The 13,064-nt window shown below is 46.7% G+C and overlaps 1 protein-coding gene and 3 long non-coding RNA genes across 11 annotated transcripts in view; 2 read left to right on the top strand and 2 right to left on the bottom strand.

Moving 5' to 3' along the window:
- CDV3 (CDV3 homolog) overlaps positions 1–2,940 on the bottom strand; it is a 17,129-nt gene extending 14,189 nt beyond the window's left edge. For 3 of the 8 annotated variants that reach the window (XM_029940262.1, XM_029940264.1, XM_029940263.1), the window contains exons 1-3: positions 2,814–2,923; positions 2,648–2,721; positions 696–811 (exon numbers count right to left, since the gene is read on the bottom strand). The gene's annotated coding sequence lies outside the window, so the exon portion shown is untranslated. Of the gene's footprint in view, positions 1–695; positions 812–2,647; positions 2,722–2,813 lie in introns of all 8 variants that reach the window. The other 5 variants (XR_003908886.1, XM_029940265.1, XM_029940261.1 and 2 more) reach the window with 4 other exon arrangements.
- Positions 2,941–4,334: 1,394 nt separating this feature from the next.
- The window catches only part of LOC115292266, a 14,455-nt gene continuing 5,725 nt past the window's right edge, over positions 4,335–13,064 (top strand). Inside the window, exon 1 of the long non-coding RNA XR_003908888.1 lies at positions 4,335–4,571. This is a non-coding gene — a long non-coding RNA (uncharacterized LOC115292266). The remainder of the gene's footprint in view (positions 4,572–13,064) is intronic.
- LOC115292269 lies at positions 4,862–5,245 on the top strand. Its single transcript, XR_003908890.1, has 2 exons — positions 4,862–4,913; positions 5,052–5,245. It is a non-coding gene; the product is annotated as an uncharacterized LOC115292269 (long non-coding RNA).
- Positions 10,426–13,064, bottom strand: part of LOC115292268 — a 54,303-nt gene continuing 51,664 nt past the window's right edge. Inside the window, exons 3-4 of the long non-coding RNA XR_003908889.1 lie at positions 10,607–10,691; positions 10,426–10,479 (exon numbers count right to left, since the gene is read on the bottom strand). This is a non-coding gene — a long non-coding RNA (uncharacterized LOC115292268). The remainder of the gene's footprint in view (positions 10,480–10,606; positions 10,692–13,064) is intronic.

Below are 13,064 nucleotides of genomic sequence, written 5' to 3' on the forward strand. Positions count from 1 at the left end.
TCCGCCTGGGGGATCGCGCGCTGCTCCCGCCGCTCGAGGCTGTCGGGGCTGCAGCTGCTGCCGCGACCGAGGTGCAGGTTCCTGTCCGCTCCGCAGCCGAAGGGGAAAAGGAACGCGCGGGCCAGAGACTCCGGCGAGAGTGCCTGGCTAGCGGCGGCGCGTGCAGGAGGAAGACACGCGCGCGCAAGCCTAGAAAGGAAGGGAGAGGGGGTGGGGAGGGGAGGGAGGGGGAGGAGGGAGGGCGGGCCACTAGAAGAGAGAGGCAGCGCCTGCGCCTGCGTACTTGGCTCCGCCCGCCGCTATGGGGCCGCGGAGGGGAGGACTGTGGGAGGAGACAGAGGCGGGGCTGGGAAAGGAGCCAATCAGGTGCCAGAACGAAGCGCTTAGGCGACAATCCCGGCCTCAGACGGGGCGGGGCCTTGGGACGGGGCGAGGAGGGTGTGTGCTACATAAGTGATGTGCCTGATGGCTCTTGCCTCCCGATTGGCCGAGGGTGTAGCCTTGAGGGCGGGCACTTAGAAGGCTAATTGGTGACTTGGCTGAAGAGGTCCGGTGAAAGGGGCGGGTGGGTCTCACTGAGCGCATGCGTACGGTGCACGCGTGTCTGGTCGCCCTGAGGGAACTGTGGCCTTGCGGATTGAACTTTAGCGAAACGGAAAGGCATTGTGTTAAGCTAGCTGTGGTGGAGATGGTACCTCTTCTTTCGCTCCACTTTGCGCTTCCACCGTCTCTGGTCTGATGAGTTTTAATTTTCATTTGATGAGGTGATTATTAGGAAAGTGAGAGGAGCAGTGGGCTTGACGTTTAGGTTCTGTAAGAAAAGATCTTTAATAAGCCAGTAGGTAGATAGACACGGATTGATTTTTGTCTGGACTCTATCCGCTGCTAGATATGTCTACCAAGGGCAAGCTAAAGAAATCTGATCCTCAAGCTTCTGATCTATAAAATGGGGGTATTAGCTAGGTGGGAAAAGAGAACCTGTTCGCTTCCCAGCATTAACATGCATTGGATGTGAAATACATGACATTTTAAGACATTTAAATAGTGCTCCTTGCCCTGACTTGAGTCTAGATGATGGCTACAATTTATCCCTAGCTTTGATATCTGATAAAAGAAAGAGAATGATGTGTCATAGGGTGGGGATAAGGTACCCAGGTCAAACTTGGTCTTACTGTTAAGTACCTTCTGGGCCTTGAGAATGAAAGGAATTCTTTTTTTCTTTTTTCTTCTTTCATTTTATTTATTCAGAGAGAGAGAGAGAATGTGAGCAGGGGACAGGCAAAGAAAGAATCTTAAGCAGCTTCCAGGCTCAGCGTGCATCCTGTTTTGGGACTCAGATCCCAGAGACCAAGACCTGGTCTGAAATCAAGAATCTGAGGCTTAGCTTACTGAGCCACCCAGGTGCCCCAGGAATCCTTTCATATGCAAAAGGTGGCCTAGGGGTACCTGGGTGGCTCAGTTGGTTGAGCAGCCCACTCTTGATTTTGGCTCAGGTGATGATCTCATGGTCATGAGATCAATCCCTATGTTGGGTTCTGCACTGTGCGTGGAGCCTGCTGAAGATTCTGTCTTTGTCTCTTTCTTTGTTTCTCTTTCTCGCTTACCCCCTCCCCCACTCTCATTCTCTCAGAGTAAATAAATAATAAAACTTTTTTTTAATTAAAAAAAAAGAAAAAGTGCCCTAATGTATTAGACTTTCCACTTCCTCCTTCGAAGGACAGAGGAGAGAACAGCCACTGAGGAAATTACTCAGACTATGTTAGTAGCTTCATGGGGTAGATACAGCACAGCCAGTAAATGGAGCATCTTCTTTGTTTTTTCCTTTATAGTTTCCCCATTTAAAGGTGTCTTCCCTCCCTCCCTCACCTCCACTACTATTAAAAGAACTAAATCTAGAATATGTCAACAAAGTGAATCAGGTACCTAGCCTTGAGCAACAGCAAGCTTACATATTATTTCCCAAACATTAACTGCCCCCACCCCCCCAAGATGGGACCTAGGTATTCCTTCTGTGACACTACAGATCTTCCTATGATGCAGGCCAAGTTAAGTACTGTCCCCACTCCACCTCCCTTAACATTTTTCTTCCTTTCCCTTCTTCCCTTCCTTTCATTCTTTCTTTCCTCATCTATGAAGCACCTATTTAGCTATATTTAAGGTTATGAGGCTTATTCTAGGTTGAGTAATTCATCATTCCTGCCTTCAACTCCGTATAATCAAGAAGATGGAGATATGAATGAATAACTGGAATTCATTCTCTCCTTTCTTAGGTCTCCATCAATGTATCAGTGTCTTGAAGGAATTAATAATGACTTGGGAAAATGCAGAGAAGGAACTGCAGTTAAGGGTTGACACAGCAGAAAACCCCACTACATTTTTCAATATGATTCATGACATGCTCCCAGAACATGATCATATGTCAGAAATTCAGGTCAGGCCAGTAGAAATACCAGTATCTTTGTGGTTGTGTTACTGTCTGTAGTGTTATCTCCTCCAAGAAGCTGATCCCTTCCTATTTGAATCCTCTGCCCTGGAACTAACTGTCTATTCCCACCAGTTCCCCTTAAATTTCCTGACATCGTCCCCCAGATTGATTACATAGGGCCCTGAATCCTGCCACCACTCCCTCATCATCACCTGCCCTCACCTTGAAGCATTCTCCAACTTTCTCTTGATGAAGGTTTCTTCTCCTCTGCCTTCTGATGTTTAGACCTTCCCCCTCTGTAAGGCAAAGCAGGCCTTAATTTGTCCTTGCTAGATGGAAAGTTGAACAGTGGTGAGGACTCAGACCATTCCTAGATATTTCAGCATACCTTCTAAGGATTTTAGTGCTGTCTGAACGTGGAAATGTCTCTCTGAGTCTCTGAAGTGGTACAGTCCAAAAGACATCATTTATCTCCCTCAACAAGGCCCACTGAGCCAATATTCTGTGAGCTCAAGAGCTGGCAAAGGGCAGCTGGGTCTGGTCTCATTGTCCCTGGGTTCTTTTTTGCTGAGCTATTTGTTCCAAGTTCCATTCTGCTACCTAGGCTGGAAATTCCACACATGCTCAGCTCAAAGGAATGCGGCTCATGCTGGCCAAAGAGCTTGCCAGGAAAGAGGGAGCAACTTTTCATTTGTGGCTTCTTTTCATTTGTGGCTTCCTCTCTCACATTTGTGAGTCAAACTGTGCTACTGCCTGAGCTCTTCCACCAGCCTTTTCCAGTTGGGGAGCCAATGTTTTCAGGTTCCGTCCCCCAGGGAGCCTTGCTGACTTCTACAGGCAGCCTGGCTCCTGACCTTTAAAGGTCCAGAAACCTTTTGTTTGGTATGGTATTTGATACCTTCCTGGTATTTCCATGATTTGTTTGTTGTTTAATCTCATTCATTCATTGCATTCGCTCATTAATTTATTTACAACTTTTTTTTAAATGAGCACCTACTGTATGCCAGGCCTTATGATAGGAGTTAAATATAAGCAAGTCAGAGATAGGCCCTACCCTCACAGAGCTTCCTGTATGGTAATTTGCTACCAGAAGCAGACACACAGGTATATACAACTGCAGCCAGTGAAAACCCTGAAAGGTAGGAATGGTGTCAGGCAACAGCCTATTTCACACAGGTGTTTGATGTTTGTAAAATGTAAATGTCTCCAGTAGTCCCTAATTTTTTTCATTAATGGGGGAATAAAATATGAACTATCTAAAAGTGTTCACTGTTGGCTTCAGAACACATACTCTGTCACATATAACAAAGAGTTTAACTTTCTTCCTCAACCTCAAGTCCCTCCTTGGCTTATCCTTGACATTAAGGTCCTCGTCAGAAGGTGAAGGGACAGCAAGAGGAATGAAGTCTCAGACACTAGTGGTTAGCCAGAGAAGCCTGTTTTCAGAGAGACATAAAAGGGATGCAATGTATGACCCTCCACACACACACATGCTTACCATCAAGGCTTGCAAACTGGAGTTGGACTCAGTAAGCCCACCCCTAATAAATCTGGTCTGTTGTTAGTTATATGACATGAAGTTGCTGCTGTTTGACTGTTTTTGACCTACCCAAATAGCAATTTCATATGGTTCAACCTAATATATCTGAGAATATATACAAAAAGTCCATAAATAAATGAAGAGCTTGGGCGAACAAACCCACCGTCAGGTCATCTCCCTGATGCCATCTCAAGGGGGCAGGGCTGGAATGTGGTATAGTTGAATAGTCAGCAACCTAATCAGATGTACCATGTGGAGAAAGCATGAAACAAGAATGAGGGAGAAGGCTGGAGAAGAGAAAGGAAAAAAAAAGTAGGGTAAAGCCAAGAGGCCAGGGTTGACACTTATTATCCACCATTGTCCAGGAAAGAGCCACAGGAAACTGGAGCTCATACAGATGTGCCCTGCTGGGAGGTGGAGATGACTCACTAAGCCCCACCCTGACTTGAATGAAATCTGCCTTGACCAACTCTTGGGAGACACTCACCAACCAGCCAGCTGATGGGTGATTTGGCTTTCTGATTGCTGCTACTAGGAGGAGGGGGCCCCAGGTGCAGGAGGAGCATTCCAGTTACTGAAAGACTAATACCAATTGTTAATGGATATGTGAGTATCTGGTTATATACTTCAGCCTCCTATGAGTTGGATTGCTGGGCGTCAGACTTCTCCAGGCAGCTGAACCTCAGAGCACCGACTTGGCCATGAAGCAGGTTCAGCTCTGTGGAAAACTCATCAAGGTAAAACTACCCTGGGTGACCTCTTTGAGAGCCAGTCAGATGGCGCTGGCACAAAGCAAAACCCTCTGACTCAATCATTTTGATCACAGAGTGCAAGGGATATAATTATGTTGGCAAGGCACGATCATCCTGTTTCTGACCCTAATTCCATTCCTGATCCTACTTCATGACCCAACAAGTAGATGTGAAATTATCTGGCCCTGGTTACCAGGTCAGTAGGTCAATGGAATTGTCATTTTTACTTGGGCTAAAAAGGGTAGGGAAAGGGTGAGGGTACAGGGAATGCAGAGAGACCCCTCTCCCTGCCAAAGGCAAGACCTTTACTTCCTCTTCCTGCTCTTTACTTCAGGGTTAAGGGCCTGCTCTCTGCAGTCAGACCTGGGTTCAAGTCGCAGCTCCTCCTCTTCCTCGCAAGTCTCTTAATTTCTCTGCACCTCAGGAGTTTTCAGTCTGTAAGGGGGATGACAGATACACCTGCGTGTGGGGCTGTGTGAGGACTCTGTGACGGGTCGAATTGAAGACCACTCAGCTCAGTGCCTGGAACTGTCAGCTGAATTGATGTTAGGTATCGTTGTTAGTAAGAGCGTTCGTGTTGGGGCGCCTGGGTGGATCGGTCGGTTAAGCACCTGACTTTGGCTCAGGTCATGATCTCACGGTTTGTGAGTTCAAGCCCCATGTTGGTCTCCGTGCTGACAACTCAGAGCTTGGAGCCTGCTTCGGATTCAGTATTTCCCTCTCTTTCTGCCCCTCCCCTGCTTGCGCTCTGTCTCTCTGTGTCATAAACATACATTAAAAAAAGAGTGCTCATGTTATTGCTAAGACATGTATGTGAATCATAGTTATATGGGGGTGTTTGGTGACTGTTTTCTTCTGTCCTCTCTGACCCTGCTCCTTCATTACTGGGTTTTCAGTTTCTATGGAATGAGTGCCCACCCCGGCATAGACAATCATTGAACATTTGTTGACCATTAAAAATAAAATTTCAGGGCGCCTGGGTGGCTCAGTTGGTTAAGCATCTGGCTTCGGGTCAGGTCATGATCTCACCGTTCATGGGTTCAAGCCCCACGTCAGGCTCTGTGCTGACAGCTAGCTCAGAACCTGGAGCCTGTTTCAGATTCTGTGTCTCCTTCTCTCTCTGCCCCTCGCCTGCTCATGCTGTCTCTCTCTCTCTCTCAAAAATAAATAAAAACATTTAAAAAAAGTTAAAAAGAAAATAAATAAAGTTTCATGCTGGGCCACCTGGGTGATTCAGTTGGTTAAGCGTCCAACTTCGGCTCTGATCATGATCTCAGTTTGTGGGCTCAAGGCTCCCATCGGGCTCTGTACTGACAACTCAGAGCCTGGAGTCTGCTTCAGATTCTGTGTCTCCCTCTCTCTCTGCCCCTCCCCTGCTTGTGCTCTGCCTCTCTTGGTCTCAAGAATAAATAAAACATTAAAAAATAAAAAAAAATAAAGTTTCATGCTTTATATTTGCAATTACTATGTATGAAATCACTTAGTATTTTGGCATCTTCTCTCAAATATGATTATGTAGGTTTTAAAAAAATGTTTATTTATTTATTTTGAGAGAGAGCATGAACACAAGCATGAGCGGGAGATGGGCAGAGAGAGAGAGAATCCTAAGCATGCTCAGTGCAGAGCCCAACAGCAGGCTTGCTCTCAGACCCTGGGATGATGACCTGAATCAAAATCAAGAATTGGATGCTTAACTGACTGACCCACCCAGGCACCCCTGATCATATAGTATTTACTCACACTAAACTCTCTGTGACCTCAACATGTCTGGATCAAAATGGCCTTACGAAGTACCCTGTCTGCCTAGTGACAGACTGAGCACAGCACTGCTACCTACTGTTCCCCTCAGTCTTCTGAGCTGGGGAGTCCATCTCCCACTTGGGGCAAGCAGAGCCGGACTTTCTGGCCTAGGACTCCCCAGTCCAGGGTTTGAGGGCAGAGCCAGGGGTCTCCTCAGGTGATCATTGGTTAGCCTCCTGTCACATGATTACACAGAGGAAGGAAAAATTTTGTTGAATATGACCCAACCTTCTGCATGGAGTTAGTCCTAGATGGCGTGATTCTGCAGTCTGCTGCCCCAACAATCCCTCCCCACCAGCCTTGGGGGACCTGCCCAGGAGCCAGGAAGCCCTGCCTGAGGAATGCTGAAGGTTAGAAACTGAAGAAGTTTTGTGAGGCTGCCTGGAACTTTCTCCCTGGTCGCTGGCAAATCTCCTTGGCCCTGGAGGAACAAATACCATGTCGTGTATTTGTAAACAACTATAAATTTATGTAACACTTACCTGTTATGTATTGAGCCTGCTGCCAAACATGGCTCCACCAAGAAGACTTCCACCTGCAAATTCTCAGTAAAAATGGCAAAGTTAATTAAAGGCTCATAGGAGTAAGGCCTCTTCCTCCCCTTGGCCCCCATGCCAGTGGCAAAGCAGCTCAGGGCCCAGCTTACCCCCGCCCCCCATCCCCACCAAACAGCAGTAAATCTGCAGTTGTTTCAAGAGTGCTTGTCACCATCTCCCCACATGATTCCACCTTTCTGGGCCCTTCACATCTCCCAGGAGACCCTACACAAAAGGGAGCCTCATTGGTGAGGGGTAGAAAATAGGAAGCCTGACAATCTCCTCTCTTCAATCTTTTTTCTTAGAGATAGGGGGCGCAAGTGAGTGAGGGGCAGAGAGAGTGAGAGAGAGGGAAAGAGAGAGAAGTGGGGCTCGAATTCATGAACTGTAAGATCATGACCCGAGCCAAGGTCAGATGCTTAACCAACGGACTGAGCCACCCAGGTGCCCCTCCTCTCTTAACTCTTGAACGATATTTAGGACAAAAATGATCTGGGTTTGCCTGACTAGCCTCTGTTGAAGCTGACTCTATGTAGCTGGACTAATAACCTTCCGGGGTCCGCAAAGACTTTTTGTGCTTTCAGTTGCTGTTCCGAGAGTCCTCTGCCCAGGCTTGCTCCTTCTCGTACTTCCTCCCTGGGCTCTGCCTACCTTACCCCCATCTAGTTCCACCCATGAGACCCTACTGACCCCTCTGTAGATTTGGTGGATGATGGCTTTCTTTTGAAAGGTAGGTTAAGTGTTTTATAGGTTTGTTTATTTTCACATACCTTATCTCCTCCAAAGTCTTAAATAAAAGAAGGCAAAAAGAAAAATACAGGCAGGAAAGGAAGAGGCAGGGAGAGATGAGACTAGTACATAAAAAGCACATCCACAGGCTCTGGAAAGTTGCTTTTTAGAGGTTGGGACAGGGCAAGTTAGGGACTGAGCTTCCTAGCAATTTTTCAGACACGTCACAGGAAATTTCTGTCTCAGCCACTGATGGTGAAGAAGCTTCGGGGCCACGGTTTGATTGTTGCCCCAGAACTTCACAGGCTTGTGAGTCTGAGTAGTAGAAATAGTTTTATCTTCTTGCATCTCAGAGTCGTGCCAGGCTCCCTCAGCTCAAGCCTGTCCTGTATTTCCCCCTCTTTGGATCTTTGCACCGCTGGTCCCTCTTCCTAGAGCATTCTATCCCCTCCTACCCAACTGAGGAAGTCAACCTGTCCTTTATGGCCCAGAGGAAAACCTATCCCATCTTCATGCCCCCCAACGCCCAGGTCAGGTGAAACTGTCCCTGGCAGCCTGTCTTAGCTCCTCTTAAAGCACTGATCCAAGTCTGTGCAGGTCACCTTGACACTTGTGGCTGGCTGGCTGCAGATCTTTGGGAAGTCAGAAACAAGGGAATTTTCTTCCTGGGGCTTCTTCCTGGGGTATTGCTTTCTCCTAAGTATAAAATCAGTGGGATCTTTTGATTTGAAAACCTCTACGGACACAGTGATCGGCTCAAACAGCTGGAGTAGTCTGGGACTCCGTTCCTAGGAAGGAAAGGGTTAGCAGCCTCATGGATTGCTGAGGCCCCAGAGCCTCCCCCAAGGTCCGTAGTCCTCCCAAAGGGCCTGCGGTGGCTCTCCACATCGCTGTCACTCCTGGCCTAGGGGGCCCTCCCTCCCAGGCCTGTCCCCCTGGTCCTTGCAGAAGTCAGTCTGTCCCAGGCGCTGCCCTCAGGCACCCCTAGCTCATTTGGTCCCAAAGGGGAATACTCTGCTGTTAACCCCTTGCTGCTTCTCATCCGACCCACCCAGCTGTCCTGGGCAGAATCCTAGGGTCATGCCGGAGTCCTCCCTTATCTCCCACCCTCGGCCTCTCACTCACTAAATCCTGTCATGGTCCTCCAAACCAGGGTGTTCTCTCTAGTTACCCCCCCTCCCCCGAAAAAAAAAATCAGATTAGGTCATCACTCCTGTATTTAAAACCATTTAATGACTATCCACTCTCTCAGGATATAAGCTAAAATTCTTTACAGGATTTAAAAACCTTTCACCTGGCCCTTTTGAAATAACAGGATTTGTAATCTTTTCAAAATCAGCAAGAATACTGACACAGTCTTCACTTCTCCAGCTGTCAAAGCGATTTGAGATGAATGAGGTCTGTGTTACATTGATAAAAGGTGATGAGCTCATCTGGGCAAAATGGGTGTGAGTTTCAAGGGGATTGTTTTTCACCCTCCTCTGCTCCACCTGGGACACTGTCCTTAGGCCAGGTGTGACCTTGACCGGGTTCACTAAGGCAGCCGGGGCTGAGAGGGTGGGTGGGAAGAAGGCTGGAGGAATCATGTAGATGAGATTCCTGGGAATACCAAGAAGCCTAATAAAGGCTCAGCCCACCCTCTAGAATTCCTACTCTCTGTAGCAGGATGCAACTGTCAGAATTCTTTTAATGGCAAAAAGATTTGGAAGGAATGTAAATGCTCCCTGGGAGAGGAATGGTATGTAAACTATAATTGTAATAATGTATGGTCATTTAAGAGGAAGATTCTGAAGGCTTTGCAGCAACATGAAGAGACCACATATGGTGTCACGTCGAGTGGAGTGTAGATCACTATCTGAGCCCAGAGAGGTGGCGTGGAGTCGCGAGGTGATGACAAAAACATGGATTTTGTAGCTGGATAGATAGTCTAGGCATTCGATTCCCATTTCCCCCACTCAGGAGCTATGTGATCATCTGCATGTTACTTAACTTCTCTAGGCGTTGGTTTCTTCTTCTTTTTTATTTAATTTTTTTTTTTGTGGGGGGAGGTGCAGAGGAAGAGAGAGAATCCTAAGCAGGCTCCATGCTCAGCATGGAACCAAACACGGGCTTGATTCCACAACCCCGGGATCATGACCTGAGGTGAAATCAAGAGTCAGACCCTGAACGGACTGAGCCACCCAGGTGCCCCTTTTCTTTTTTTTAAGGATAAATAAATAAATTATATTATTACATAAATAATAATATAAACTGGACTATCTTGAGTATTAGATGAGGTAATGCATGTAAAAGTGTCAGACAAAAATCAAATTAGGAGCTCAATGAATACTAGTTCTCCTCCCCTTCTCTAAGTTGTGTGTGTATGTGTATATTTTTAGTTTCGTAAAGAGACTTGAAGAAAATAAATAACAAGATTCCCAACTGTCTCAGTTATCTCCTGCCGTGTAACATACTGGCCTAACACTTCGTGACTTAAACAACAACCCTTTCGCTCTATCTCACAATCGTCACAAAAGTCAGAGATGTGTGCGAGTCTCAGCCAGGCAGTTCTTCCGCTCCAGGTGGCACGAACTGAGGCATTAGTTCAGTGGTTTTCTTCTGGTGACCAGGCTGGTCTGAAGGGTTAAGATAGCGATCTTATTCACTGGTCTAATGCAGCGGTGAAGCTGACTGCGAGGCTGGGCTCCGCTGGAACTACTGGCGGAGGGGAAATGAATCACAGGAAGAGAAATTAGAATGCGAAAATATATAAAGTCCTGAGAGTCCGGAGCTAGTACTTCAAAATGACAAGGTGCTTTGGAGCATCAAATGAAAGGAAGCTCACCTCTGCTTGGGAGGTTCTGAGAAGGCCTTTATGTGGACCTCAGAGAGCAGGGAAGAGTTCTGGCCAGGCTGAGATGGAAGGCATCCTAGAGGAAAAAAAGCACTAGCAAAGGTACCAATGTGGGAAGACAAGGGACCTGTTTGGAGAGGAAGGAGTAGATACATTTGGAATGACGTATAGTCACAGGTGCCAAGTCTGAACGAGCCATGCTCTGAAGGACTTTTGAATGCCAGAGCAGGCGAGGTGCTATTTTATTTGACAGCAGAGGGGAGGTCTCAGTTGGCCTGAGTGAAAATCTTACACTCCTAGAGGGGTCAGGCAAGGAAGATAAATGAGTCAAGTGGTCTAGGTATAAAAATAATCAACCTGGAGGCAGCCACCACTCAGCTTTGGCTCACATTTGCCTCTCAGATACAGTGCCACTTGGCCAGAACTTCTGATTTTCCCAAGGAGCAAAGAACAAGAATCATTATGTGAAATGTCTCACTTTTAAAATATTAACAACTGGGGCGCCTGGGGGGGGGTATTCGGTTAAGCACCTGACTTCCTCAGGTCATGATCTCACGCCTCATGAGTTCAAGCCTTGCGTTGGGCTCTGTGCTGACAGCTCAGAGCCTGGAGCCTCCTTTGGATTCTGTGTCTCCCCCTCTTACTGTCCCTCCCCCTTTCATGCTCTGTCTCTCTTGCTCAAAAATAAGCAAACATTAAAAAAAACAAAATGTTAACAACAAACTTAAAAACCATGTGCAGGCTAAACAACACTTGCCCATCGGCCAGAGGAGGCCTGTGGGTGGCCATGGGTGGGTGGCCATTATCCCATGGCCACTCTCCTTAGGTGTTTGTAGGGCTGAGCTGCAGTGTGGAAGGCAGCTGGGGCACAGGTGGTGGTACGAAGATCAAAGATTGGAGAAAGACCCGGCCAGGGAACCTAGCTGCTTTGTCTCTCTTTCTGTCCTGACAGAGAAGTCTGAGGGAGTTTATCGCTGAGGTGTTTGCATGGTTTTTGGTTTTTATTTTATTTTTTAATTTTTTCCATGTTTATTTTTGAGAGACAGAGAAGAGTGTGAGTAGGGGAGGGGCAGAGAGAGAGGGAGACATAGAATCTGAAGCAGGCTCCAGGCTCTGAGCTGTCAGCACAGAGCCGGATGCTGGGCTAGAGCTCATAAACTGCAGGATTATGACCTGAGCTGAAATCAGACGCTTAACCGACTGAGCCACCCAGGTGCCCCTGGTTTTTATTTCTGCCATTTGGAATCTTCTTGACCCTAGTTTGCCAGGGAATTTTGGATTAGGCCTAGCAGGTAGTTCTTACTTTATAGGCTTTCTAACTGAGAAATCTTCTATAGCCCCTCCCCTTTCAACTGTTAGTGACTTTGTGCCAGGGGTGAGTCCTCTGTGTGTTTCTGTGTGCATGCATGCATGTGCATGTATGCTTGTGTGTGTGAGAAAGAGTTCTTCCTTCTGAAGAACTTTTTCAAGAAAAAATAGTATACCTTTTGCAGTGAGCTTCCTGAAACGGCAGGAGCTGACTGTTACAGCCTTGGGGTGGCCATCCACTGAACTCATCCTCTTGGTTGACTACCTTGGACCTGGAGAGTATTAGCAAACCATGGAAGAGGAGAGTGCTCCACCACCTTGTACCTGTGCATTGACATGATGGGTAGTATAGTGGAAAAGTATTAGAGTCAACAGAGATAGATTGGAATGTCTTATTTGCTAGGTGACCTTGGTCAGGTCACCTCACCTCTTCATATCTCAGTTCCCTCATGCATAAAATATAGCCAGAAATATTGACTTCCCAGGTATTGCGAGGATTCAGTGAGATCATGAATGTAAAAGTGCCTGGCACCTCAGTATGCTGGATCATGGATGAGAGAGAATGAAGGTATCAGAGCTAAGGAGATGTGGATTTAAATCTCAACTCTACTACTTACAATAACAGCTACGTGAGTTTGGTAATTAGTATGTGTCAGATTCTGTGCATTGTCTTCTAAAGAGTTTGCAAGTCAGCATAGATGGAGGCACGGTTATTATCACCCTAACTTAACAAAGAAACAAAGGTACACAGAGGCTCAGCAACTTGTCCAAGGCCTCCCTCTCAGCTAAGTGGTGAAGCCAGGCTATCTGGTTCCAGAACCCTACATTTTCTAGCTATATGAGTTAAGATAAGCACCATAATCTTTCGGATCCTTTTCCTATAGCTGTAAAATCAGGAAATCTTTGTGAGGATTAAGAATAATATACAACATCAACAAAGACAACGGAAATGAAAGCAAAACTGAACTCTTGGGACTTCATCAAGATAAAAAGCTTCAGTACTGCAAAGGAAACAATCAAGAAAACTAATAGGCAACCGACAGAATGGGAAAAGATAGTTGCAAATGACATATCAGATAAAGGGCTAGTATCTAAAATATACAAGGAACTCACCAAACTTCACACCCACAAAACAAATAAC

The sequence above is a fragment of the Suricata suricatta genome, chromosome 5, assembly GCF_006229205.1.
Source record: "Suricata suricatta isolate VVHF042 chromosome 5, meerkat_22Aug2017_6uvM2_HiC, whole genome shotgun sequence".
Taxonomy (NCBI): Eukaryota; Metazoa; Chordata; class Mammalia; order Carnivora; family Herpestidae; genus Suricata; species Suricata suricatta.